The following is a 27,353-nucleotide window of genomic DNA, read 5'->3' on the forward strand; positions in this document are numbered from 1 at the left end:
TTCTTTTCAATACCCCATTCACTAATTATCTCCCACATTTAACGTATCCAAATTATATCTCCACTTAAGCCCTCTCAATGGGGACAGTGTGGCACAGTGGTTAAATCTACAGCCTCAGCACCCTGAGATTGTGGGTTTAAGCCCACACTGCTTCTTGTGACCCTGGGCAAGTCACTTAATCCCCCCCCCCCATTGCCCCAGGTACATTAGATAAGATTGTGAGCCCGCCAGGACAGACAGGGAAAAATGCTTGAGTGCCTGAATAAATTCATGTAAACCATTCCGAGCTCCCCTGGGAGAACGGCATAGAAAATTGAATAAATAAATAATGCTCCCAATATTCCAAACCTATAGCTTAAGCAATTTCTAAGCTATAATGGGGACAGACACAGACATCCACCCAACCAATGAAAGACACACAAGCTCATAAGCTTCTTTCTGGATACAAGCAAGGCTAATAAAAAAACCCCAAAGATGCAGCCCCTTACATAGATTGAAAAAACAAAGTTGGGAGGGGGCAAAGAAATCATAAAAGAGAAGAAGTTCAAAGTAAAACACTAACACACTGAGCCCTATTTGAACATTCATTCTTAATCTTTCAATCTGCATACTAAACAGAACTCTTCAAACATTTTGCGCCCGATAGCACCCTTGGCATTTTCAACAGTTGCATCTACAGTACCCTTTTTCACGCAAGCACTCCCAGAAGCTCATTACGCTCTACAATGTTCTCTTTTCTAGCTTATCCAGAAAAAACCTGCTCAACCGGTTTTCGCTCTCTTTAAATTGGATCAAATCTGTTAGCTCTGCAAAACAGAAGTACCTCAGTGCTCTTCAATATTCCTAGTTGATTCTTGGCTTGGATGTTTCCTACTGATATTATGCCCAATCTCCTTTCCATTTACTGCACACATATTCTGCTGCTTAATTTTAAACTGTTGTGCACACTATCACAGCAAAACTGGCTTCCAGAAATATCCCTGAAACCATTCTTCAACTGTTTGGTTTTTTTTTTCTAAATACACTATAATAATAATAATAATAATTTTATTTCTTATATACCGCTATACCCTAAGTTCGAAGTGGTTTACAGTGAAAGTGGTGTCTAGAGAGAGTACAGTGTTAACAATAGGATACAGGATAATACAAAGTGAGGACAGTTGTATTAACCAAAAAAAGAACGGTTTGAAAACTGTATTCAAAAAATTAAATAAAGTACAACCTTTAAAAGGTCTAATAGGAGAGTAATAGCAAGTGGGCACATTGGGGGGGGGGGGAACAGAGGAATGTTTTGGGCAGAACTAGAAAAGACCCAAAAACAGGCCATCCAACAGCTATAACTGAACAGGGAATAAACATCCAAGTCTTCGATTTAGGACATCATATGTTAGACCTATTTTCAATCACATCCAAGGTAATAGAAGATGCTCTGAGTAGCTGACCGCTGCAGAGATTAAGGCATGACCCTTCCTGCAAGTACCCAGTGGTTACTATCCCCTTCCCTCTCCACTGAAAGGAAAACTAGAAAGGAATACCAGATTGACAGCCTTGGGTACTACAGGCATTCTGACCAAAGCAGGAATCATGTATGAATAGTAGCCTATTAGCTAGCGCAGTCTAGAGAATGACATGTGGACGGGTACCCGCGGATAACCGCAAGATGGGGACAGAGACAAACTGCGTCCCCTTGTCATTCTCTGAGCCTACTGAATCAATAGGAGACATGCCACCTGTAATTCACAATACTAAAACAAAAATAGGTGGAATCCTTCAGACTTCAATTAAATCCCATAGACTTCAATTAAAATGAGGATGAAAAGCCTCAGACGTCCAACTGTGTACAGCTATCAAAATCATTCAAATCACTGACACTCCTTTAGACTATTTTCTTTCTTCAGCAAAAACCTCCCAAATGTTATGAGCACAATTTAGTGCTGTGGCACAGGTATAATATGATAGCAGACTAAGCACATCCAAAACTAGACTTGAAAAAACCGAGACAGCAGGCACTTAACTTCCTTCTTTCTGTCTGCTAAGTGCTTCCTTTCTCGTTTTTTCATGTCTATTTTTGGATGTGCTTAGCCTGCTATCATATTACACCTGTACCACACCAATATATTGTGTTCATAAAATTTTGGAGATTTTTATAGTCCAAAGAAGCAGTGATTTCGAGTGATTTTGATAGCTGTACACAGTTGGACGTCTGAGGCTTTTCCAAACCAGGCTCAACTTGGTTAACTACCTTCATTTATCCATGGGTAGTACAGGGATTCAGCCAATTGAATCGATTTTTCAATTTGATTTCCTGCCCAAGTGGGTGTTATTTTCAAACATCCTGGTGGGTTTATTTTATATAACTACTTTTATATCACAATACATTATTTTATATAAATATACTCATATAAATCTATATATAGTGCTCAGACCCACAACCTTTAGTGTTTAAGTGTATAAAACAAAACACAGGCGGCATCAGACCATCATAGCACCATAGTTGTCTGAACACCTGATATCTTTTATGAATAAACTATTTAATAAAAACTGAATGAACTTATCTTTTATGGTGGTAAATTTGCATTCGAAGGTCACATGACAGGCAGCTCCGTGTTATAAATTGCTTGTGCCAAATTGTAAAAGACTCCTGGAAGCCATAAAATACAAATCCTTCTACTCGAGTTTCGCAGTAAGTGCTTCCTCAGGAAGGGATATCTAAGTTTAGCCACCAGGGAGGGACCAACTATGCAGGCAACTACCAACTACTGGTCCAACTATGCAGGCAACTGACAAACAAAGGGTTTATTTTATAGCCTTTTTACCCCTTTTATAGCCTCTTCACCCCCTTTGCCCTCTCCTATTCACACTGGCGCTGTGGTGTAAACAAAATAAACAAACAGAAAAGACTTTTCCTCTCTCTGTTAAATCCTAGCTCACGTTCTAACACCACCTCTGGCAGGACACACATTTCAAATCTGACATATTGTAATCACACAATAGAAAATACAATCATTTTTCCACCTTTTGTTGTCTGGTCATTATTCAAATCATTTTAGTCCCAGGCTCTGGTTGTCTTCTGATAACTTGCTTGCCAGGGTCTCCTGCTAATTTGTCGTTTTCTTCTTTCTCTGTGCTAATTATCCATCTTCCATCTTTGTTCTCCTCTTCCGTTTCCCTTCTCTCCCCCAGAGGTCTGGCATCTTTCCTTTTTTCCGTCTCCATCCCCAGATCCACCTTTTCTCAATTACCCTTTCATCCTTCATCTCTCCCTCCTTCCCCACCACCCCAGGGTCCACCATCTCTCCCTTTTTCTTCCCAACTACCCTCCTATCCAGTATCTCTATCCCCCCTCCACACCATCCCTTGTGTCCCAACTTCCCTCCCTAAATCTCATTTTCCACCATCTCTCTCCCTCTCCTCTGGTTTTAGACCCATTATTTCTTCCTCCCAAAGTCCAGCATATGCACGTCTCTTTGAACCCCCTTCCCTTCCTCCCTCCGTGTACTTCTACACCAGGGCCACCCTCCCCAGAATGCCTGTCCCTCCCTGAAGGCTTGCACTGTCCCCCCTGAAAGCCTACACCTCACCTCTGAAGGCCTGACCCCCCTAGAAGGCCTGCGTTTTCTCCCTGACCTCCCACACATCTATTTGCCTAATGCCAGCAGCAGAGCAGCCTCCAGAGAGGATAGCTAGTACTTTAGCGATCCTTGCAAGTTGCCATAGGCCTCTGGAGCTGTCTTCCCTCTGCTGCAGTCCCGCCTCTCCTCTGATATCAGAGGCAGGATTCTGGCAGAGGAAGACAGCTCTTAAGGCCTATGGCAACCTGCAAGGATCGCTAAAGTACCGGCAATTCTCTCTGCAGGCTGTTCCGCTGTTGGCATTAGGTAAAAGAATGCACAGGAGGCCAGGGGGGATGCCGGACACTACAGCACTTCCCGACTGACCCTCCCCTCTCGCCCTCTAAGGCAGGAGCGGCAGCGGCCGGCCAGCAAGAGGCAGCACTGCCAATCCTGCTTTAGGGGGCGAGGGTCAGTCACCGAATTGGGAGGCCGATATTTTTTGTTTTTAAATCGATTCGAATGATTCACCCAAAGTGAATAGGTGAATCGATTTGAATCGTGAATCGGGCAGCACTACTGCTGGATACAAAGCACAAGCTTTTAGGGGTCAATTTCCTATCTCCATTTCTTCATAGTCTTCCATATAATAGTTTCTTGGCTCTAACTTCATGGGTTCCTAAGTTCCAAGTTTATTACAATTTGATATACCGACCATCAAACAAGTATCAGGAAGGTTTACAATTCCTAAAATTAGAGCTTCCCCACAAGTATTAGTGACTTCAAATTCCATTTGTTGGGGAAGATATTTCTCCTCTTCCAAGTCCCAGTTTCTAGGAATTTTAAAGCTATCCCCCACTTCCAGACAGTTCCCTCCCAATCTGTATGGGTAACCAGGACATTTCCTGAACCTTCTTCCTCTTTCCTTGGGTGCCTAGCAACTTTTTAGTCCAAGACTGTGGACACCCTCTATTACATAAGAAAATAAGAATAGCCTTACAGGGTCAGACTAATGGTCCATCTAGCCCAGTAGCCCATCTAGATCACCAGTACCTGGCCAAAACCCAAACAGTAGCAACATTCCATATTACTGATCCAGGGCAAACAGTGGCTTCCCTCATGTCTGTCTCAATAGCAGACTATGCTCTTTTCCTCCAGGAACTTGTCCAAACCCCTATTAAAACCAGCTACATTAACCACTCTTACCACATCCTCTGGCAACGTGTTTCAGAGCTTAACTATTCTCTGGGTGAAAAAATATTTCCTCCTATTGGTTTTAAAAGTATCTCCCTGTAACTTCGAGTGTCCCCTAGTCTTTGAAATTTTTGACAGAGTGAAAAATCGATCTACTTCTACCGGTTCTACTCCACTCAGGATTTTGTAGACTTCAATCATATCTCCCCTCAGCCATCTCTTTTCTAAGATGAAGAGCCCTAATCTCCTTAGTTCATCCCCTTTATCATCTTGGTCACACTTCTTTGAACCTTTTCTAGATCTGCTATATCTTTTTTTGAGATAATGTGACCAGAATTGAACACAAAACTCAAGGTGAGGTCACACTATGACGTTTCAAGTTTATTATATATTTGATATCCCCCTATCATTACACCTTGGCAGTTTACAATAAAAATACAAGGTTAAAACCAAAGGGGTGGGGGGGGAAATTACGACTAACGATACATCATAGTGAAAAGTCAATTATAAAAGCCAAAGACAAGAGAGACATAGGAAGGAAAGGGAAAAAAATACAATATTAAAAAAAAAGGAAAACAAAGGCCTGGCAGAGCAATATAGAAGCATTATAACATTCTTAGTCTTGTTTACCACCGCCACACATTGGGCAGATTTCTGCATATTGTCTACAATGACACCCAGATCTTTTTCTTGGGCACTGACCCTAGCATATGGTAAATATGATTTGGGTTATCTTTCCCAATGTGCATCACTGAATTTATCCACATTAAATTTCATTTGCCATTTGGGCACCTAGTCTTCCAGTTTCCTAAAGTCTGCCTACAATTTTCCACAATCTGCATGTGTTTTAACAGCTTTGAACAATTTAGTGTAATCTGCAAATGTAATCATAGAAACATGATGGCAGATAAAGGCCAAATGGCCAATCCAGTCCACTCATTTGTCATTCCAATTTCGAGATCATCTATATATTATTAACATTCCGTAAATCGGTAAAGACCCTCCTCTTCAACTAAAGATCTCCTCTGTCTTCTCCCCCCCTTACGCCCCACCCCTCCTCTCTCCTATCACCTCCCCAAACTCCAGTATAATCCTCTCTTACTCTCTCCACTGACAAATTGTACCTAAACACATATAACTTTCCTTAAACTAAACTACTGTATTTCCCCCTTCTCTCATTCTGCTGTATTCTCCCTGTATTTAATTCTCTCCACAATCTATAAGTCCAATCACTAAACCTGTTGTATTACTTATATGTCTAGTTACTCTCCACTGTGTATGTTCATTTGTAGACCGTTCTGAGCTACTGGGAGGACGGGATAAAAATCCAAATAAATAAATAAATAAAATAAATATACTGTATATAAAATTGGATATGTGTATGTGTATGCATGTATGTTCCAGCATAACTGAAGCACATGGAGAGATTTCAACCAAATTTGGTATATATATGACTTTACTGTCTGAGAAAAAAATACTGGGGGTGGAGGGGGAAGGGGGTAACACGTAAAAATTTTCAAAAACGACAAATGTTAGTGTCTAACCCATAGTTTTCAGCATAACTTTGGAACACACAGAGAAATATCAATCAAACTTGGTATACATATGACTTACTATCTGGGAAAAAATACTGTGGGGGGTGGGACGGGGGTGACATGTAGAATTATCCAAAACGACAGATGATTGGGATAAATAAATATCCGGGCAACGCCAGATGATCAGCTAGTTTATAAATAAGTTAAAACAGCACCAGTCCCAGTACAGATCTCTGCGGCACTCCACTATTTACCCTCCTCCAATGAGAAAAATGGCCATATAACCCTGCTTTCCGTTTTCTATCCGATAACCAATTCCTAATCCACAACTAAATATTGCCTCCTATCCCATACTCTAATTTTCTCACCAGCCTCTCATAAGGAACTTTGTCAAAAGTCAAAATCCAGATATACTACGTCAGCCAGCTCACCTTTATTCACACCTTCAAAGAAGTCAAGCAAATCGATGCAAGATCTCTCTTGGCTGAACCCACGCCGACTCTGTACCGTTAAATGTTTGTCTATGTGTTCCACAATTTTATTCCTTATAATTGTTTCCACTATTTTGCCCGGCACTGAAGTCAGGCTTTCCAGTCTGTAATTTCCCAATCTCCCCTAGAACCCTTAAAAAAAAAAAAAAGACATAATATTGGACATCCTCCAATCTTCAGGTACTACAAATGATTTTAGCGACAAGTTACAGATCACTAGCAGCAGGTCAGCAGAAGTTTCCCCAGTGCTATCTTATTCTTAAAGGGTCAGAATGCTTACAAGGATACTAGGCTTGACACAGTCAGTTCCTTAAAGTCTCCCTTCCTTCTTCACATTGCCCACTCCTTGCTACCATTCCCCCATCCTAGCAAGGAAATTATAATTATATCTATAAAGCACTAATACAACCGTTCTGAATTATAAATTAATTTTAAAAATCAACCTAAACACATCATTCTCATCACAAAATAAGCCATTGGGGATTAGTCTAATCCTGTCTGAGACTGACAGAAGGAGTTACTGCTTTACTTCATCACTGAGTATTAGATGAGAAATATAATAGTCCTCTCTCTACTGTGAGTTGACTGTGTCAACAGCTCTTTGATCACAAGCTGTATTTGCCAATGCATCCTTATCTCATAATACGAGTTTTAGTGAACTATTTGCTGATGCCCAAAGAGCTGCTTGTCCTGCAGATATCCACCTATAAGGCATTTCCTTTCCATGACTGAAAGACAGTCATAGCCCTCAGAGAATGAATTTTTCACTAATTATGCCCTCTGATAATTATCTACCTTAAGGGTCTCAAAGGTACAATTAACCCATCTAGCTTACGGAAGACTTGGAAACTAATTTTCTTTTTTCTTATCTTAGAATATTTTAAAGTTAATTGCCCAGCAGTTGAAGACATTCCAGCTTTTACTTTAAGCTCAATTAAAAGTCACCTGAGAATTGATGGGAAAGAGTAGAACCATAAGCTGACCTGCTTGAGTAATTAAGCTCATGGTGAAAGCTGGAGTAGCTCCAACTGCTACACATTGAGTATCTAAAAATATGCCTTGCTCACAGAATGCAAAACTGTTCTAACAGAATGCAGAAGTTTAACTTCAGATATCTGAACATGGAAAGCATAAGCATCTTTCTAACCCAGGGTGCGTTTCCCATCTCCCCCCACCCCCCTCCAATTTAATAACAGGCTTACATGGCCTTGGATTTCTATTTAATGCTGTACAGACCAACCTGTCAGGAAAAAAATTGAAGCAAACGAGAAGCTAGCAACTTTCAGCTGGCAATGATGTGCTTAATTTTTTTTTTCTGACAGATTTGGGGTTTCTTTGGGATCCTAATTGTCCCATCCCCTTTTGATGGATAGTGAGTAGATCTGAGAACCTTCTCCCCAATCACCAAGAGAAGGTGAGGGATACCAGCTTTGCAAAATACTGAATCTCGGAGAGAGCGTGAACTCGCAGGCCTTGAGCATGCACAGATGCTTAAGGCCCAGCAAAGAAGAAGAGGCCGATCTTCGGGCACCGGCACCAACACACAGGACATGCCGGTGCCGAGGCCAAGATGGAAGTAAGAAGCCTGTTCGAGTGGGTCTGGGGGACTTCAGATCGCGGCAGGGGGTGCCGGATCGTGGCAGGGGGGGTGCCGGATCGCGAGGGGCGCCGCTTGTAAAATCGAGGCACACTCGGTTTCCGAGGCGCCGATTTTGCAAATGTTTTGCTCGTCTTGCAAAACACTCGCAAACCGGTGCACTCATAAATCGAGGTACCACTGTACACAGAAAATTACATGGTGAGACATTTAGAACATCGGGTCAGCAAATTAGGTTGTCGCTAAACCAGCAAGACTGGTTTAGCAACGACTGTTAGAAGATCAGATATTTTAGTGTATCCACCTAAGTCAGGTAGGGGGTAGCTCACCACCAGTTTGACCAAGAGTAGCTCACCACCAGTTTGACAGCTTCAAGATTAAAAAATGAGATTTGGAGAAACTGTAGGGTGTGTTTGAAAAGAAACAAATAGCTTGTAAGCAGGATAAAGGGTATAAGAGAAGCAGGATAAAGGGTATAAGAGAAAGAAAAATTAAATCAATTATATGAAATAAAATAAATCAATGGTCCCAGTTCCTAGTTAAGAGGGATATCAGCAACCTGTGTACATTTAACCATTTGGTCCACAGATGTTTTATCTGTGTAAAAAACAAAGTCTCCGGCAGTAGAAGGCTATTTAACAAAAACTAAATAAAACAAACAGGGCTATTAATCTTGTTTTGCAGAACTTGCTACTCTAGCTCTGCTTCATTGATAACTGTTTAAAGGCTGTATTTGTTTAGTACTAGTGTTAATCTGCAGGGAAAATATTTGTGAATACTTTAAGCTGCTTCCTGTATGCAAGCTGCCATAAAAGAGACCTTTAAATAAATTGTGGTAGCTTTTGCACTTAATTGTTGTGTTAAACATGCAGTAAGTATAAAGGCTGTGTGATAAAACCATTGACCTTTTAATTCCTTTATAACATTGTCTTCTCCACTTTGCATCACTTAGTGCCCTTTCTATGAGAGTGTGTGATGCAGTGGTTAGAGCTACAGCCTCAGCACTCTGAGGCTGTGGGTTCAAATCCCACATAAGAACATAACAATTGCCGCTGCTGGGTCAGACTAGAGGTCCATCGCGCCCAGCAGTCCGCTCACACGGCGGCCCCCAGGTCAAAGACCTGTGCCCTAACCGAGACCAGCCCTACCTGCGTTTGTTCTGGTTCAGCAGGAACTTGTCCAACCTTGTCTTGAAACCCTGGAGGGTGTTTTCTCTTATAACAGACTACGGAAGAGCATTCCAGTTCTCTACCACTCTCTGGGTGAAGAAGAACTTCCTTACGTTTGTATGGAATCTATCCCCTTTAACTTTAGAGAGTGCCCTCACGTTCTCCCTACCTTGGAGAGAGTAAACAATCTGTCTATCTACTAAGTCTATTCCCTTCAGTATTTTGAATGTTTCGATCATGTCCCCTCTCAGTCTCCTCTTTTCAAGGGAGAAGAGGCCCAGTTTCTCCAATCTCTCACTGTATGGCAACTCCTCCAGCCTCTTAACCATTTTAGTCGCTCTTCTCTGGACCCTTTCAAGTAGTACCGTGTCCTTCTTCATGTATGGCAACCAGTCCTGGATGCAGTACTCCAGTTGAGGGCGCACCGTGGGCCAGTACAGCGGCATGATAACCTTCTCCGATCTGTTCGTGATCCCTTTCTTTATCATTCCTAGCATTCTGTTCGCCCTTTTCACCACCACCGCTCATTGCGAAGACGGCTTCATTGACTTGTTGATCAGAACTTCCAAGACTCTTTCTAGGAGGTCTCTCCAAGTACCGCCCCAGACATTCTTTATTCGTGCATGAGATTTTTGATACCGACATGCATCACTTTACACTTATCCACATTGAACCTCATTTGCCACATCGATGCCCATTTCTCAAGCTTGATTATGTTACGTTGCAGATCTTCGAAATCCCCCTGTGTCTTCACTACTCTGAATAACTTTGTATCGACCGCAAATTTAATCACCTCACTCGTCGTACCAATGTCCAGATCGATTATAAAGATGTTGAAAAGCACAGGTCCAAGCACTGAGCCCTGCGGCACCCCACTGGTGATGCTTTTCCAGTCCGAGTATTGTCCGTTTCCTATGCTCCAGCCAGTTTTTAATCCACGTGAATATTTCACCCTCGCAATTTTCCAAAGTAGTCGTTCATGTGGAACCTTGTTGAACGCCTTCTGAAAATCCAGATAAAACAATGTCGACTGAGTCGCCCTTGTCTATCTGAATGTTTACTCCCTTGAAGAAGTGCAACGAGTTCGTCAAACAAGATCAGGCTTTGCTGAAACCGTGCTGGCTGGTCCTCATCAGACCGTGTCTGTCAAGGTGATCAATGATGCAGGCCTTTATCAGCGCCTCTACCATCTTTCCCGGTACCGAGATCAGACTCACCAGTCTGTAGTTTCCCGGGTCTCCCCTCGAACATTTTTTGAAGATCGGCGTAACATTTGCCACCTTCCAGTCTTCCGGAATCTTTCACGATTTGATCGACAGATTGGCTATTAGTTGAAGCAGTTCAGCTATAGTTCCTTTCAGTTCCTTGATGACCCTCGGATGGATGCCAGGGATTTATTGCTCTTAAGTCTATTAGGGATTTATCGCTCTTAAGTCTATCGAAAAAAAAAAAGTAGGAGGAATGCCCACTCCCTCCTGCTACCAGATGCTCCCCCGAGCCTCCCCCTCACTCCCCCATACCTCCCTCCAGCTCCGAGGACCTCACATGAAAAATGATAGGCCTTCCCCTCCCTGATGCACCATGTGATGCACGGATCTGATTGGCCTTCGGCGTCTGAGCCAACCAGGGTCAGGGCCTTAGACTCCTCCATCTGTATCCCATGTGATGCATGGGGAGGGGCCTAAAGTCTGAAATCTGAGCAAATCAAGGGGAAGGGCCTTGGGTGTCTGAGACAATCATAGAAACATCAGGGCCTTAGGATCCTCCCCGTACATCACATTGCACCGGAGAGGGGAAGGCCCATCATTTTCCACATGTGGGCCTTGGAGTTGGAGGGACGTGCTTCCACTGGCAGTAGGGAGTGGGTATCCCACCTGCCTTTTTAATTTTTTGGAAGGAGGGAGGGTAGGGTATGGTTGAGAGTGATCAGTGGTGCCGGGGTAAGGGGTCACAGTGCCAGTTCATATGGGGAGGGTCATTGGAGAGGGCCATCATCGGCAGTGGAGAAATTTTTTCATTTTTTTTTTTAGACAGATATTTTTTGCATGTGTAACACACTCAAAGTATCTGTGCCATTAAAAAAACAAAAAAAAAAAAGAAAAGAAAAAACCAGGCACACCTGTCTAACACAGTTATAGGTCTAGTGTGGTCAGTAATAACGATCGTTGCAACTCCATTCTGTTCTGCTCTGCAAAAATAAAATAAAAAAAGAATTAATAAACAAGCCATAGAAACATATGCAAGAACATGAAACCAACCTGTTATGTGCAACGATCACAAACTGGAAAATGCCTTCGTAGAGATATGTAAGCACATATGCAGAACAGTTCCCCATAGGTCCTTGTCTGCTGGCTGGAAGATACTGAGGCCTGAAAGGAGAAACATCCAAGGCAACAATATGCCGGCGATATAATAGACAGTAGACAGAGGGTGAGCCGTATGGAATCATTCAGTGACTAACAGAAAGAAGATTACCAAAGGTAAGAACAGAGCAGGATTAATTCTTCAAGGGCCCCTAGGCACATAAGTACACTGGGCCCCCTAGCCCTGCCCCACCCAAGCCCCACCCTCTACTCCCAATTATTTACCTGTTTTCTTATTTACTTCTTTATTTCCACTTCGAGATTTCTTTTTTTCTTTTATTATAAAATTCAAAACAAACTTTACCAAACCCATGCCAGTGTACAGTTTTAGTTCTATGCAAGCCCCAAGCATCTCTGAACAAATCCCTCCCCCTCCCTTCCCTTCACACCTACTTACCCAGGACTTCTAAACCCTTTCTATACGTATATAAAAGTGTTCAAATGCATTGTAAAGCGGTAATACTATCCGAAACATAAGTCTATATTAATAAGCACGTTTGCAACTCCTCTCAACTGTCTCACTCTGTCGTCCAACTTTAACCCATATGTATATATAAACAACCAAATCTGTATCTCCTCTGGTACGTTCAACTCTATGTATGTTGATTTGGAACAAAACAACAAGGCAAGAGGTCCACCAAAGAATCCAATGTGGAACAAAAGATCGGCTGATAATAATGAGATTCAAATCAGATTTATTCAAGGTGCTCCCAGGAACCATGCCTGATGCATTTCGCCAAACAAGGCTGATCAATGCTAACAGAAAACCATGTCTTTCATACACACAGAACCACCCTCACCCAGTATGGAATAAGTAATCAAACTAACCACGCCCCCCTCTTTTTTTTTTTTTTTTAAACAAAAGCATGGAAGAGGTTTTTAGCACTGTCTGGCGGGCTGAATGTTCTACTCTGTTCTGATAATCATAGGAATTCTGTGCCCATCGGAGCAGTGCAGAGCATTCAGCATGCTGGCTTGTTTACAAACCGAAGGAATGGTACTGAACAAAATATAAAGATAGATGTAAATTTGAAAAAAGAAAAACAAATCACTTTCCAAATTAACAACTAAAAATAAAACAAAAAATGGAAAATAAGATAATACCATTTTATTGGACTAATACATTTTTTAATTAGCTTTCAGAGGTCAAACCCTCTTTCCTTAGGTCAGTAAAGTATACTGCTGTGCATCCTGTCCTGGCCTGAGTAAGAATTTGGTATCTGAAAGTCAGCCAAAAATGTATTAAAATTAGTCCAATAAAAGGATCACCATTTCTATTTCTAACCATTTATCACAACAACTATAATACTACTTTATCCTAAAGAAATAAAATAAAAAAATATAATTTTTTTCTACCTTTGACATGTGGTTTCTGCTTTTCTCATCTTGTCATTCTCTTCCTTCCATCCACTGTCTTCCCATTCCAGAAACTCTGGTCGCCCCCTGCCATCTCTCCTCCTGCCACCCCACCCCCACCCCCTTGGTCTCACATCCATCATCTTCCCTCTGTTCCCCTCATGGTCTGGCATCTCTCTCCTTCCATATCTATTTCCCTCCCCCCTGTGGTTTTTAGCATCTCTCTCTTCTCATTTCCTCCACTCAAATCTGATATCTCTGTCTCCTGCCCCGTTCTTTGGCATCTCTCTCTCCTCTCTCTTCCTTCTCTCATCTTAGAACATAACATTTGACGCTGCTGGGTCAGACCAGTGGTCCATCATGCCAGCAGTCCGCTCACACGGTCCAACCTTAGGTCAAAGACCAGTGCCTATTTGAGTATAGCCTTACCTGCGTATGCTCTGTTAAAGTAGGAACTTCTCCAACCTTTTCTTGATTCCCTGAAGGGTGCTTTCCCCTATAACTCCGGAAGAGCATTCCAGATTTTCTATCACTTCTCTATTGTCTGCCTCTGTCCAAATTAAATTCTTTCTTAATATTCAGTCCTCAGTTTCCCTCTTTTCACTGTCTACTCACAGCTTGCTATCCCTTTCCTTCACTCCTCCACTATCTCACTAACTCTATCTTCTTCCCCCCCATCCAGCATGTGGGAAAGTAGCAGCAGTGGTGGTGAGGTGAGGGCTCCTCACCTCCTTACCGCTGCTGCTGCTTTCCCATATGCGCCCGACGCTGATGGTACAAATTCTCCCCACTTCCATCATCTGCCCCTTTCTCCAGTCCCTACTTCCATCATCTGCCCGACTGACTGCCAGTACTACCGTTTCTCTCTCTCTCCTGGCTCCACCCCAGGCCCATCTCCCTCCCCCCCTCCCCTGGGTCAACCACCACCACCTTTCAGATTTTTTTTTCCTTCAAACTGCGACAGGTAACAGCATTTATGCGATTTCAGAAAAGCAGCCCCCCTCTCCCCCCCTCACACCAGCAGCAACCTTTCGTTCTGTTGCAAGTGATACTGCTGCTCAGCCAAAGCTGCGTCAGAGGGGAAGCTTTGGGATGAGCACTGCTTGCAGCAGAACAGTTGCCGCCAAAGCCGGGGGGGGGGCGATGCCAGGGTGGGGGCTCACGTCGCCGATCTTTCCCGGGGCCCGTTGCTGTTTGGAAAAAAAAGAAAAAAAACCTGAGTCGTCTTGTTACTTGTTTCTTCAGCAGACTCCCCTGGCAAGTTTGGGCCTTAGGCACGTGCCTACTGGGCCTACCCGTTAATCCAGCCCTGTCCACAGCTCCTCAGTATCTCTCCTTATACTCCTTCCTGGGACTTCCATTCACTGAATAAGTATCTCTTCTTGTCTACTGCCAAATCCAGACTCCATCCCTCCTATCTTTCTGCACTATATGCCTGGAATAGACTGCATGAGTCAGTACGTAAAGCTCCGTCTCTGGCAGTACTCAAATCCCGACTGCAAGCCTACTTTTTTGAGGCTGCTCTTAACTCCCACTCACTTGTAAATTACCCATGCCTATTTTCTCATTCTCTCTGTCTGTTTTAATTAGATTGTAAGCTCTACAGTGCACTATAGAAACGATAAGTGGTAGTATGCTTGCTGTGCTGGTAGAGAGACTGGGGGGAGATGCTTGGGCAGTACCCTACTATACCTATTTTTCACTTCACCATAATTCCTTTAACCATCTTACCTTCTGCTCCATCCAATCCAGGATTACTTACCTCCCCCACCCAGGTCTTCCACTATCCCTAGGGAGGTGCATGCAAGCTCCTCTCCCTTTGCAAATCTAAGAGTCCTGGGCCCTGCCCAATCTAACCCCTGATGCTTGCTTTAGGTCCTGGAGTGGTTCCCACAGGCCTCCCCCCGGTTAACTTGCTTGTTGGAGACCATTAGCCTGAGAGCTAGGACCTTAGGAGTATCCGGCTTTTACTTCCCTTTTCTGAAGTCAGGCTGAGAGATCAATTCCCAAATCATCAGCCCCCTGGCAGAGGATGAAAGCAGCCGTGTACTGGGACCAAAGCGGGGGAGGTGCTGCAGAATTTGCCGCCCCCCTGAGTCCGATGCACAGCAGACACTCCAACATCTGCACTTGGTTCACGCACCGGCCCCCAGCAGCGATGGGAATGCAACGGCCAGGCGGAGGAGAAGGGGCGGGGCGGAATGTGGTTCCTCCTCCGAAAACTTTCCTCGCCTCAGATGCCACAATCAAAGTTCGCAGCTGGGCCAAAATGGCGATGATACTGGACAACAGGGATGTCCGCGGGGTGAGTCCCGCCCCGGATTGGAGGGGGGGGCTAAAAGTGCGTGGAGCATTCAGACGCTTTGTTTTTGTTATGCGCATAAAGCACAGTTACTTACCGTAACAGGTGTTATCCAGGGACAGCAGGCATATATTCTCACATGTGGGTGACGTCATCTATGGAGCCCCGATGCGGAAGCATTTTCAAGCAAACTTGATTGAAGATTTAAGTTTGCTCTGCTGCTCCACGCATGCGTGCCTTCCTGCTCCACTAGGGGGCGCATCCCCTCGTGGTCTCCAGTTCACTTAACTAGTAAAGAAGCCAACCTCGGGGAGGTGGGCGGGTTGTGAGAATATATGCCTGCTGTCCCTGGAAAACACCTGTTACGGTAAGTAACTGTGCTTTATCCCAGGACAAGCAGGCATGATATTCTCACATGTGGGTGACCTCCAAGCTAACTGAAAAGGGATGGAGGGAAGTTGGCAATTTAAGCAAATAGATTTCGCAAAACCGATTGGCCGAACCGGCCATCGCTCCTGGACAGTGAGTCCAGACAGTAGTGGGAGGTGAAAGTATGAACCGAAGACCACGTGGCAGCCTTGCAGATTTCCTCAATAGGTGTGGACCTGAGGAACGCTACGGAGGCTGCCATCGCTCGGACCTTGTGTCCCGTTACTCGACCATGCAGTGTGAGACCAGCCTGAGCGTAGCAGAAGGAGATGCAATCGGCCAACCAGTTGGACAAGGTGCACTTGGAGACTGGGTGACCTAACCGGTTTGGGTCGAAGGACAAAAACAATTGTGGGACTTTCCGGTGTGGCTGAGTGCGTTGGAGGTAGAAGGCCAACGCTCTCTTACAGTCAAGAGTATGGAGCGCCACCTCTCCGGGGTGAGAGTGGAGCTTGGGAAAAAACACAGGTAAGACAATGGACTGATTGAGGTGAAAATCAGACACTACTTTAGGCAAGAACTTTGGATGGGTGCGGAGTACCACCTTGTCGTGATGGAATACCGTGAAGGGTGGGTCCGCTACCAGAGCCTGTAACTCACTAACCCGCCGAGCGGAAGTGAGCGCAAGCAGGAAAATTATCTTCCAAGTGAGGAATTTTGCATGGCATTTGTCTAGGGGCTCAAATGGAGGTTTCATTAGTTGAGCCAGAACCACGTTGAGGTCCCAAACCACCGGAGGGGGTTTGAGAGGAGGGTGGACATTCAGAAGACCCTTCATGAAGCGAGAGACTAAGGGATGGAGCGAGAGGGCTTTCCCTTCCAGGGGCTGATGAAAGGCCGCTATCGCACTGAGGTGTACTCGAATGGAGTTGGTCTTTAGGCCAGAATGAGATAATTGAGTAAATAGTCAAGGATCAGAGGGACGGGGACCGACACCGGGTCCTGGCTGTGGGAGGAGCACCAGGTTGAGAATCTAGTCCACTTTTGGGAGTAGCAGGTTCTCGTTGAGGTCTTTCTAGAGGCCTCCAATATCTCCTTGACTGATTGAGACACGGGGAGAGAAGTCAGGGGGAAAGAAACCAAGCATTCAGATGAAGAGATTGAAGATTGGGATGTAACAACGAACCCTGACCCTGTGACAGTAGAGAGGGAAACAGAGGCAGAGGCAGTGGATCTCTGACACTGAGTTGAAGTAGAAGGGAAAACCAAGGCTGGCATGGCCAGCGAGGAGCAATCAGGATCAGGGTGGCTTGTACTGTTTTCAGGTGGACAAGCGTCCGCAGGATCAGGGGAAACGGCGGAAATGCGTACAGGAACCTTCCCTCCCAGTCGAGGAAGAAGGCGTCGGCCTCGAGCCGGTCCGGGGAGTATATCCGGGAGCAGAAGAGAGTCAGTTTGTGATTGTGGGGAGATGCGAACAGATCTATTTGAGGAGTCCCCCACTGTTCGAACACCTGTCGTAGGGTCTGAGAGTGCAGTGACCACTCGTGTGGCTGGAGGAGGCGGCTGAGTCTGTCCGCCAGACAGTTTTGTTCTCCTTGTATGTACACCGCTCGAAGGAAGGTGTTGTTGGAGATTGCCCATTTCCAGAGGCGCAGGGCTTCCCGACAGAGGGGCCAAGACCCTGTTCCCCCTTGTTTGTTTACGTAGTACATTGCTATCTGGTTGTCGGTTCGGATGAGAACCACCCGGTCGTGGAGCAGATGTTGAAAAGCTACAGCTGCGAGATAGATGGCCCGAAGCTCTAGCACGTTGATGTGGCAGCGACGGTCCTCTGCTGACCACATCCCTTGAGTGCGTAGGCCATCCAGATGGGCTCCCCAAGCGTACTCCGATGAGTCCGTGGTGAGTACCTTGTTGTGTGGGGGGGCGAGGAAGAGCAAACCTTTGGAAAGATTTGAAGAGTCGGCCCACCAGCGGAGCGATCGTTGCAAGGAAGGAGTCACTGTCACGGGGCGATCGATCGAGTCCCGATCTTGACACCATTGAGAGGCTAGGGTCCATTGAGGGATTCTCAGGTGGAGACGGGCGAATGGTGTGACGTGGACAGTGGAGGCCATGTGGCCTAGTAGAGTCATCATCTGTCGAGCTGATACCGAGGGTAGCAGTGAGATCCTTCGACTCAGATTTACTAACGCCTCTAGACGCGGAGGGGGGAGGAAGGAACGGAGGCGAACCGTGTCCAGCGTGGCCCCGATGAACTGCAGGGACTGCGAGGGGCTCAGTTGGGATTTTGGGAAGTTTACCTCGAACCCCAGACTCTGTAGGTAGATAATAGTCTGTTGGGTCGAAGAGATAACCCCTTCCCTGGACGGTGCTTTGATCAGCCAGTCGTCCAGGTAGGGGAATACCTGAAGACCCTGGGAGCGTAAGGCAGCTGCAACCACCACGAGGCACTTGGTGAAAACCCGGGGTGACGATGCTAGGCCGAAGGGGAGGACTCGGTATTGTAGGTGCAGGTCCCCTACTTGGAAACGCAAGAACTTGCGGTGAGCGGGGTGCACTGGAACATGTGTGTACGCCTCCTTCAGATCAAGGGAGCAGAGCCAATCGCCTTTTTCGATCAGGGGGTAGAGGATCGGTAGGGAAAGCATCCGAAATTTTTCCCGTACCAGAAATTTGTTGAGTCGTCTCAAGTCTAATATTGGGCGTAGGTCTCCCGTTTTCTTCGGTACCAGGAAGTAACGGGAGTAGAAGCCCTTCCCCCGTTGGTCGGGGGGAACCTCCTCCACTGCTCGCAGGCGAAGCAGATCTCGAGCTTCTGAGAGGAGTAGGGGTAGCAGCGTGCGGTTGGGAGGGCACTTCCCTGGGGGGCTGTCTGGAGGAATGGCTCGAAAGTTGAGAGAGTATCCTGATGAGATCACGCCAAGGACGTGAGTTGTTCCCAGTGAGGATAAAAAGCTCTGAGGTGGCCCCCGATGGGCAGGGAGCCTGGGACTCTGTCAAAAGGACAGGGATGGTTTGGTAGTTGCAGGTGGTTGGGATTTGGGTGGGGCCCGATGATGGGCTTGCGGACGCCTTGGCGGAGGCCGGGAGTAGGCGGGAGTGGATTTTTGCGGGTAGCGGCGCGGAGGGGCCCTGAACGGCCTGGACGCGGGCGGTTTTGGCTTTTGCCGGACGAGGGACGCAAATGAGCGTTCGTGTTCAGAGAGGCGTTTTGTAGCTGCCTCTATAGTGTCGTCAAATAGCTCTTTTCCCACGCAGGGGAGGTTAGCCAACCGGTCCTGTAAGTTGGGGTCCATGTCGACCAGGCACAGCCAAGCTAGTCGGCGCATGGCGACAGCAAAGGCTGCCTCTCTGGAGGAGAGTTCGAAGCCATCGTAGGCCGCGTGGAATAGATGGAGGCGTAGGTTGGAGAGGGACTCTACAAGCAGGCTAAACGCTCCTTGGCGAGAGGCTGGTAAGTCAGTCTCAAAGGCTCTCAGTAGTCCGATGAGGTGTTTGAGGTAGGATGTGAAGGTGAAAGTGTAGCTTTGCACCCTAGAGGCCATCATCGCATTTTGATATAGTCTCCTGCCGAACTTGTCCAGGGTTCGGCCTTCCCGACCTGGGGGGACTGTGGCTGAGACCCGGGAGGGGTGAGCCTTTTTCAGGGACGATTCTACCAGCAGCGACTGGTGGGAGAGCTGCGGTTGTTCAAACCCCGGGTAGGGTACTGTACGGTACTTGGCCTCCATTTTGGAGGGGACGGCTGTGACCATATAGGGGGTCTCCAGGTTCCTGAAGAAAGCCTGTTGGAGTACCGGATTAGGTGGTAAACAAAGAGACTCTCTGGGCAGTGATGGCATGTCCAGCTCCGCTAGGTACTCTTTTGAGTATCTGGAGTCGGACTGGAGGTCTAAGTCCAGAGCGTGGCCCATGTCCTGGATAAAGCGAGTAAAGGATGGGCGGGATGTTCCCGAGGCCCCGTGTGGGGTCGGTGAATGAGACATCCGTCGGGTGGAGAAGGACGGGGAGGCTTCCCTCGAGTATCGAGGTTCCTGCTCCGATCCACATTCCGAGACCGGGGAAGCACTGTGGGAGTGTTCCGGGGTCAGGGATCTCCGACGTCTCGAGGAGCCCCTCGTAGACGATGCCGGGGTTCGGGGTACCGATCGATGTCGAATCGGTGACCTCGACCCGGACTCCCTCGGTGAAAGCCTGGCACCTCGGACCGGAGCCCCGGTCCGAGGGGGAGTTCGGAGGATGCGCGGGTTGGAGAGTGATAACTCCGCCACCCTGAGCGGTCCCGTACAAGGTGTAGGGGAACAGCCTCGTAGAGTGGGGGAACCCCGGGCCTTCTTGGAGGTATGGCGGTTCGAGGTTTCTGTTGGTTTAGCACGACGTTTTGCCCTGTGGCGGTCTGTGGGGGGAGAGCGCCTCGGGTGCCTCGGCGAGGAGTCCGAGGAGGATGAGATGCGGCGAAGTTTGCGCACTTTTCCCCGAGGTGGCTCGACGCGAGGCTCAGGCTGGTCTGGCACATGCGGGGTTGAGGTCGAGGTTGAGGCCGGTTGTAGATGGGCCATTACAGCGGACAGCTCCGACGAGATCATTGCTCGGAGTAGGTCCTGGAAGACGGGCACGGACAGCATCAAAGGCATGTCCCCTGCCTCGGTGCACTCCACAGGGGGCGACCTCATATCAGAGTATTCCCGTGTGGTGGAGGCACGGCCCGAAGGCTTGGAGGGATTCGCCGGGGCTGTAAGCATTGGACTTCCGCCATGCGTCGCCGGTGTCCCCGAGGTTGGTTTCTTCGCTGGTACAGAACCTGAAGAGGGAAGAGGGGACTTACCCGGAGCCGAGGCTTTCTGTTGTCCCGAGGGCTTCGGAGTCAAGTCTCGAGGCGATGCCGAGGTATTCGGGGCCGAGGTCAAGGCCGGGGCCAACCTCGAGGCCGAGGTAGAGGGTTGGTCTGGGGTGAAGAGATCCACCATGCGGGCTTTCCTTCGACGGAGGGCCTGATTCTGGAAAGTAGCGCACTGGGGGCTGGAGTCGGTTGGATGAGCGGCCTCCAGGCAAAGGATGCACCGGCGATGCGGGTCTGTGATGGAAAGAAGCCGCTCGCACCGGGTGCACTTTTTAAAGCCGGTCAAAGGCCGGGACATAGAATCGAAAGTGGCCGCGGCTCGAGTAGCCACGCGGCCACGGGGACCCGGAAGCCTCCGGGTCGGTCAAAACGAAGCAGGAATCAAGTTGAAGAAGAAGAATTTCGCGCACAGCGACTTAAACGAGGAAAAACAAGAAAATTTGTGGTGCTAGAAGGCAGTTGGGGCAGAGCCTGAAAAAACACGACTTCTAGGCTCAGCGGAAAATTTTGAACTGGAGACCACGAGGGGATGTGCCCCCTAGTGGAGCAGGAAGGCACGCATGCGTGGAGCAGCAGAGCAAACTTAAATCTTCAATCAAGTTTGCTTGAAAATGCTTCCGCATCGGGGCTCCGTAGATGACGTCACCCACATGTGAGAATATCATGCCTGCTTGTCCTGGGATAAATGTGCATTTTCTGTGTGGGTCCCCCCATCGAGCAAAGAAGAGTCAAAGCAGAGGGAGGAGATCCGAGGCTTGCTTTCAATGGATGCCGGGGGGGTAGGGGGGGTGGGGCACAATCACTGTCGCTGTTTGAAAGAAAGAAAAAAAAAAGCTCAGTCTGTCTTGTTACTTGTTTCTTCAGCGGTTCCCCCAGGCAATTTCAGGCCCTAGGCACATGCCTACTGTGCCTACCTGTTAATCTGGCCCTGGGTAAGAACCTAATCTTCTATTCTGTTATGTCCCCTCCGGGTTCTTTACTGTAGGAGACGTACCAAAGTAATGACAATGTCTAAAGTAGTACAGAGGAGCCTGCCTGTAACACCGAGACCCCAAATGCAGCATTGGCTGAGCCGCCACATCCACTTTGAGAAATCTGGTAAAGGTATGAAGAGATGACCGAATGACCACTCTACATTTTTCATCCAGATTAATCATTCGAGACTGCGCACAAAGCTGTGACATCCCTGATTGAGTGAGCTTTGAGAGAAACTGGTGGTTGCTTACCACAGGCGATGGCCATGTGGATCCATCGAGCAATAGAGGCCTTAGACACCGGTCTGCCCCACCTGGACTGGCTAGTCAGGACAAACAGATAGTCAAAGAGAAGGGAGTCAATAGTCCTCTATAAGTAGTGAAGCAAAACTCTATACACATCTAGTTTCTGCAAAAGCAAATCCTTTTCCAACCTCGTGGAACGGAAAGCAGGAAGATGAACTTCCTGGTTTACAGGAAATTCCAAAACCACTTTCTGAAAAAAGAAGGAACAGTACAAAGGGATACTCCCACTTACATAATCTGAAGAAAGGGTTTCCTACAAGAGAGGACCTGCAGCTCCAAAATACATTATAGTGAGACAATTGCCACAAAGAATACTATGAGAGGGCATAGAATGAAGTTAAGAGGTGACAGGCTCAGGAGTAATCTAAGGAAATACTTTACAGAAAGGGTTGTAGATGCATGGAACAGCCTCCCAGAAGAGGTGGTGGAGAAAGAGACTGTCTGAATTCAAAAGGGCCTGGGACAGGCATGTGGGAGCTCTCAGAGAGAGAAAGAGATAACGGTTACTGTGGATGGGCAGACTAGATGGGCCATTTGGCTTTTAGCTGCCATCATGTTTCTTTCTATGAATAGATGCCTCCTTGAGTGACTCAAAAGGAGGTTCAGCAAGTCCCTTCAGCACAATATTGAGGGTCCACGTAGGAAAAGGCTGTTGTAAGGGAGGTGCAAACAAAACGCTCCCCTGAGAAATCTGGTCACATCAGGATGAGCTGTAAGCGAACCACCACTGTGCACTCTGAAACACAAAAGGCCTGCCACCTGTATCTTAAGGGAAGTTACCACTAGTCCCTTGTCTAGTCTGGCCTGCAGGAATGGGAGTCTGCAATGGCCTCACCTGGTCTTTGGCACAATATAGCTGGAAAGCTTTCCAAGTCTTGCCGTATGACAGATGAACCTACTTGACTTCTCAGAAATGAATCTTCAACTTAGATCATCGGTAGATATATCAAATGCAACCAGACCTCTTAAATAAATATCTTTAATTTTTAAAAAATGTTGACTAGGCTATTAAGCACATATAAAGAAGACAACTGTCAATGTCTGTACATATCCTGTTAGCTCAAATTTAGTGTACAAAATGTCTCTTTAACTTATTCTCCAATTTCCAACATTTTACCACCACAGAAAAATCTGCTCTCAAGTCTAGCAACTGCTAATAAAACTAAAATAAACACTGGCTTTCGCTGTCAATATATTTCTGTGTAGAAACCTGATAAGTGCCAACTACAGCCAGCTGGCTCCCTGCCACTTCCATGTGCACTGACATAATACTCCGTTCCACTGGCAAACAAATCAATATTTCCACAGTCTACAAAGCACAGTAAGCTAAACAAAAGCTTAGATCAAATGACTACTCTTCAAACCAATTAATCTGTAGCTGAGTAAAGGCAGTTTTAGTAATATTTTGCTCAGGAAAATTACATAAATTACTGAGCCAAATAAGAACAATGGTGGCATTAAAATATATTAAAAATCCCTTTTAATTATTCTCTAAGCACAATACTCACAAGAATTATATGCATAGGAATGGCCTAGAAATTATGCGATTGGAATTCTGCCACACAAATTGGCCAACACCCAACACGGTTTATTTTAGAAGTTTCTTACTCTTTACCATGACAGTGTAATGATTATTCTGGTTTAACACAGGAAGTGCAGCAATGAAAACCAAAAGAAAAGCATCAATTGAAAAGATCGGAGGACAGCCTTAACCATATGCTCAAACTTCCACACATGGTGCTCTCTCTGGTGGCTCACTGGTAGCAAATGACATTTCTTAAAAAAAAAACCCAAAAACAAAAAAACTGTTGCAACAAACTCAACTGTTGCATTGCTGCATACAATACTCAAGTTCAGATATAACTCCAAAGTGAAAGTAACACAACAGGGGATGTAATGTTCCTAGTAAGTAATGTAATGTAATGTAATGTAATTTATTTCTTATATACCGCTACATCCGTTAGGTTCTAAGCGGTTTACAGAAAATATACTTGTTCTGATTGTCCCCGAGGATCATCAGGCAGATTAAACCCCAGGAATGCGAGCATATATCACCACCAGAATGGATTCAATTCTTAAGCAAAATTTCTTTAAATATAGAACTCAAAACAAACAGAATGACTTACAGTTCAGTTGCTTGAAAAGAACTGTAGCTTCCACTAACAGAATCTCCTCTCTACCAACATGTCCCTGGGAGTTAGGGAGCTGGGAGAATAGGTTCAGCATTAGTTGGAGGTGATGCTATAGTTTACAAAGGGAATAACAGTACTAAAGGAGGTAATATAGCTTGGGTGCCATGGAATACTAAGGGATAGAAAACTTAATGGGTTTACAGTGATTTTCTACAGGCATGCGTTATCTGTACCAGACAGCTGCAGTGCTGGCTGCCATGTTCTCAGGGTGGGGGACAAGAAGAGAAAAGAGGGGGCGCTGCTACCTCAACATGTTTAAAGAGCAAGCAACTGGGAGGTCGAGTTTTTGGGGATGTGATTGTAATCTGTTCTTTACTATATAATGGTTCCTTAACCAATGTTAACTTGTAGGCCTTGTTCCTTTGGCTCTGACAGAGTTTATTTTTGTTATCTTAAGTGCCAATAGGCCTGTTTTTATTTGTTTATGCGTTCTTTGGAACTGAATAAAGATGACTTAAAAAAAAAAATAAAAAGAGCAAGCAACCAAAAGAAACAGTCCCATAATCCACAGGCTCTGAAGGAGCCTATTGCAGAGAGAACTACCGTATTTTCGCGGATATAACGCGCACCATTGTAAAACGCGCACAGGGGTATAGCGCGCAGAAATCACGATGATATGTACAAAAACTTTTCTATACCGCGCTCAGGCATATAACGCGCATGCTGCCCGACTCTCCTCTGGCCACCCCGACTCTCCTTTCGCTCTCCCCGACTCTCCTCTGGCCACCCCGACTCTCCTTTCGCCCTCCCCGACTCTCATCTGGTTGCCCCGACTCACCCTGACTTTCGGTGCACTGCCCCGACTCTCCTCTGGTTGCCCCGACTCACCCTGACTTTCGGTGCACTGCCCCGACTCTCCTCTGGTTGCCCCGACTCACCGTTCACCCGCCCTGACTTTCGGTGCACTGCCCCGCCTCTCCGTGCCTGTCCCCCTTGAAGTCCTGTCCCCCCTTGAAGGTCTGCCTGTCCCCCCTTGAAGGTCTGCCTGTCCCCCCTTGAAGTCCTGTCCCCCTTGAAGGTCTGCCTGTCCCCCTTGAAGATCTGCCTGTCCCCCCTTGAAGTCCTGTCCCCATCCTGAAAGCCTGATGCCCCCCCTCGACGTCCGATTCTTCTCCCCCCTCGGCAGGACCACTCGCACCCCCACCCCGAAGGACCGCCGACTCCCCGACAATATTGGGCCAGGAGGGAGCCCAAATCCTCCTGGCCACGGCGACCCCCTAACCCCACCCCGCACTACATTACGGGCAGGAGGGATCCCAGGCCCTCCTGCCCTCGACGCAAACCCCCCTCCCCCCCAGCCGACCCGCGACCCCCCTGGCCGACCCCCACGACCCCCCCACCCCCCTTCCCCGTACCTTTGGAAGTTGGCCGGACAGACGGGAGCCAAACCCGCCTGTCCGGCAGGCAGCCAACGAAGGAATGAGGCCGGATTGGCCCATCCGTCCTAAAGCTCCGCCTACTGGTGGGGCCTAAGGCGCGTGGGCCAATCAGAATAGGCCCTGGAGCCTTAGGTCCCACCTGGGGGCGTGGCCTGAGACACATGGTCGGGTTTGGCCCATGTGACTCAGGCCGCGCCCCCAGGTGGGACCTAAGGCTCCAGGGCCTATTCTGATTGGCCCACGCGCCTTAGGCCCCACCAGTAGGCGGAGCTTTAGGACGGATGGGCCAATCCGGCCTCATTCCTTCGTTGGCTGCCTGCCGGACAGGCGGGTTTGGCTCCCGTCTGTCCGGCCAACTTCCAAAGGTACGGGGAAGGGGGGTGGGGGGGTCGTGGGGGTCGGCCAGGGGGGTCGCGGGTCGGCTGGGGGGGCGGTCGGAGGTTCTTGGGGGGGGCGGTCGTTGGAGGGAGGGGGGTTTGCGTCGAGGGCAGGAGGGCCTGGGATCCCTCCTGCCCGTAATGTAGTGCGGGGTGGGGTTAGGGGGTCGCCGTGGCCAGGAGGGTTTGGGCTCCCTTCTGGCCCAACTACACAAAGTACGGGGAAGGCGGGTGGGGGTGTCGTGGGGGTCGGCCAGGGGGGTCGCGGGTCGGCTGGGGGACGGGCGGAGGTTCTTGGGGGGGGCGGTCGTTGGGGGGAGGGGGTTTGCGTCGAGGGCAGGAGGGCCTGGGATCCCTCCTGCCCGTAATGTAGTGCGGGGTGGGGTTAGGGGGTCGCCGTGGCCAGGAGGGTTTGGGCTCCCTCCTGGCCCGATATTGTTGGGGAGTCGGCGGTCCTTCGGGGTGAGGGTGAGAGTGGTCCTGCCGGGGGGGGGGGGATGTATCGGACGTCGGGGAGTCGGCCGGGCAAGAGGGCTTGGGCTCCCTCTTGCTCCGATCGTGGATGCGGGTGCGGGTGGGAGCGCGTGCGAGCGGTCGTTCGGGGTGGGGGTGCGAGCGGTCCTGCTGGGGGGGTGAATCGGGCGTCGGGCGGGGTGGGAACTATGTTTAAAAACTTTTATATACCGCGCTCAGGCATATAACGCGCGAGGGGTATGCGCGGTACGTAAAATCACGTATAACGCGCGCGTTATATCCGCGAAAATACGGTACAACACTTATACTACTGTTTGCCTTTGTCCTTACATGCCTGAATTAATGCAATACTTTATTCAACAGTCTTACAACAACAACAACAACAACAAAAAAAAACCCCAAAACAAACAACTACAGCGAGTTCAAATTGCAGCAATAAGTCTACTGAAAAACCTATAAGCCCATGACCCAGTCTCTTCAGCATCGATATCAGCCCACTAGCTACCCATAACCAAACGCTGCATTTTCAAAGGCCTAGAATTGTAATATAAAATCCCTCTTAACATTGACACCCAATTGTACTTCTCAGACAAACTTCCTCTCTACACCAGAAGATGAAATACGCCCACATACACCATCAAGACACTCCCCCCAACTCCAGACAGCCTGGGCACAATCTTATTCCCATTTCTTAACAAACCTCTGGAACAGCCTTCCTCCTCATATTCGAGCCCCTTAAAGGACTTCTTTACTTTAGAAAAGCTGTAAAAACCTACCTTTTTGCCTAGTCACTCCCTCAATCCTTCACCAGTAATCCTATATGAAGATATATTGCAACACACTGTATGCAAACCCTATATTATAATACTGTGAATGTA

The 27,353-nt window shown here is 47.4% G+C and overlaps 1 protein-coding gene across 8 annotated transcripts in view; it reads right to left on the reverse strand.

Annotated features, from left to right (window-relative positions):
* SGMS1 (sphingomyelin synthase 1) overlaps window positions 1–27,353 on the reverse strand; it is a 221,151-nt gene that overhangs the window by 132,794 nt on the left and 61,004 nt on the right. For 2 of the 8 annotated variants that reach the window (XM_033941906.1, XM_033941905.1), the window contains exons 2-3: window positions 11,796–11,906; window positions 11,657–11,725 (exon numbers count right to left, since the gene is read on the reverse strand). The exons of 3 other annotated variants lie outside the window; for them this stretch is intronic. The gene's annotated coding sequence lies outside the window, so the exon portion shown is untranslated. Of the gene's footprint in view, window positions 1–6,711; window positions 6,884–11,656; window positions 11,726–11,795; window positions 11,907–27,353 lie in introns of those variants that run through there. 3 more of the 8 variants (XM_033941910.1, XM_033941908.1, XM_033941909.1) reach the window with 3 other exon arrangements.

The sequence above is a fragment of the Geotrypetes seraphini genome, chromosome 4 (genome assembly GCF_902459505.1).
Source record: "Geotrypetes seraphini chromosome 4, aGeoSer1.1, whole genome shotgun sequence".
Lineage (NCBI taxonomy): Eukaryota > Metazoa > Chordata > Amphibia > Gymnophiona > Dermophiidae > Geotrypetes > Geotrypetes seraphini.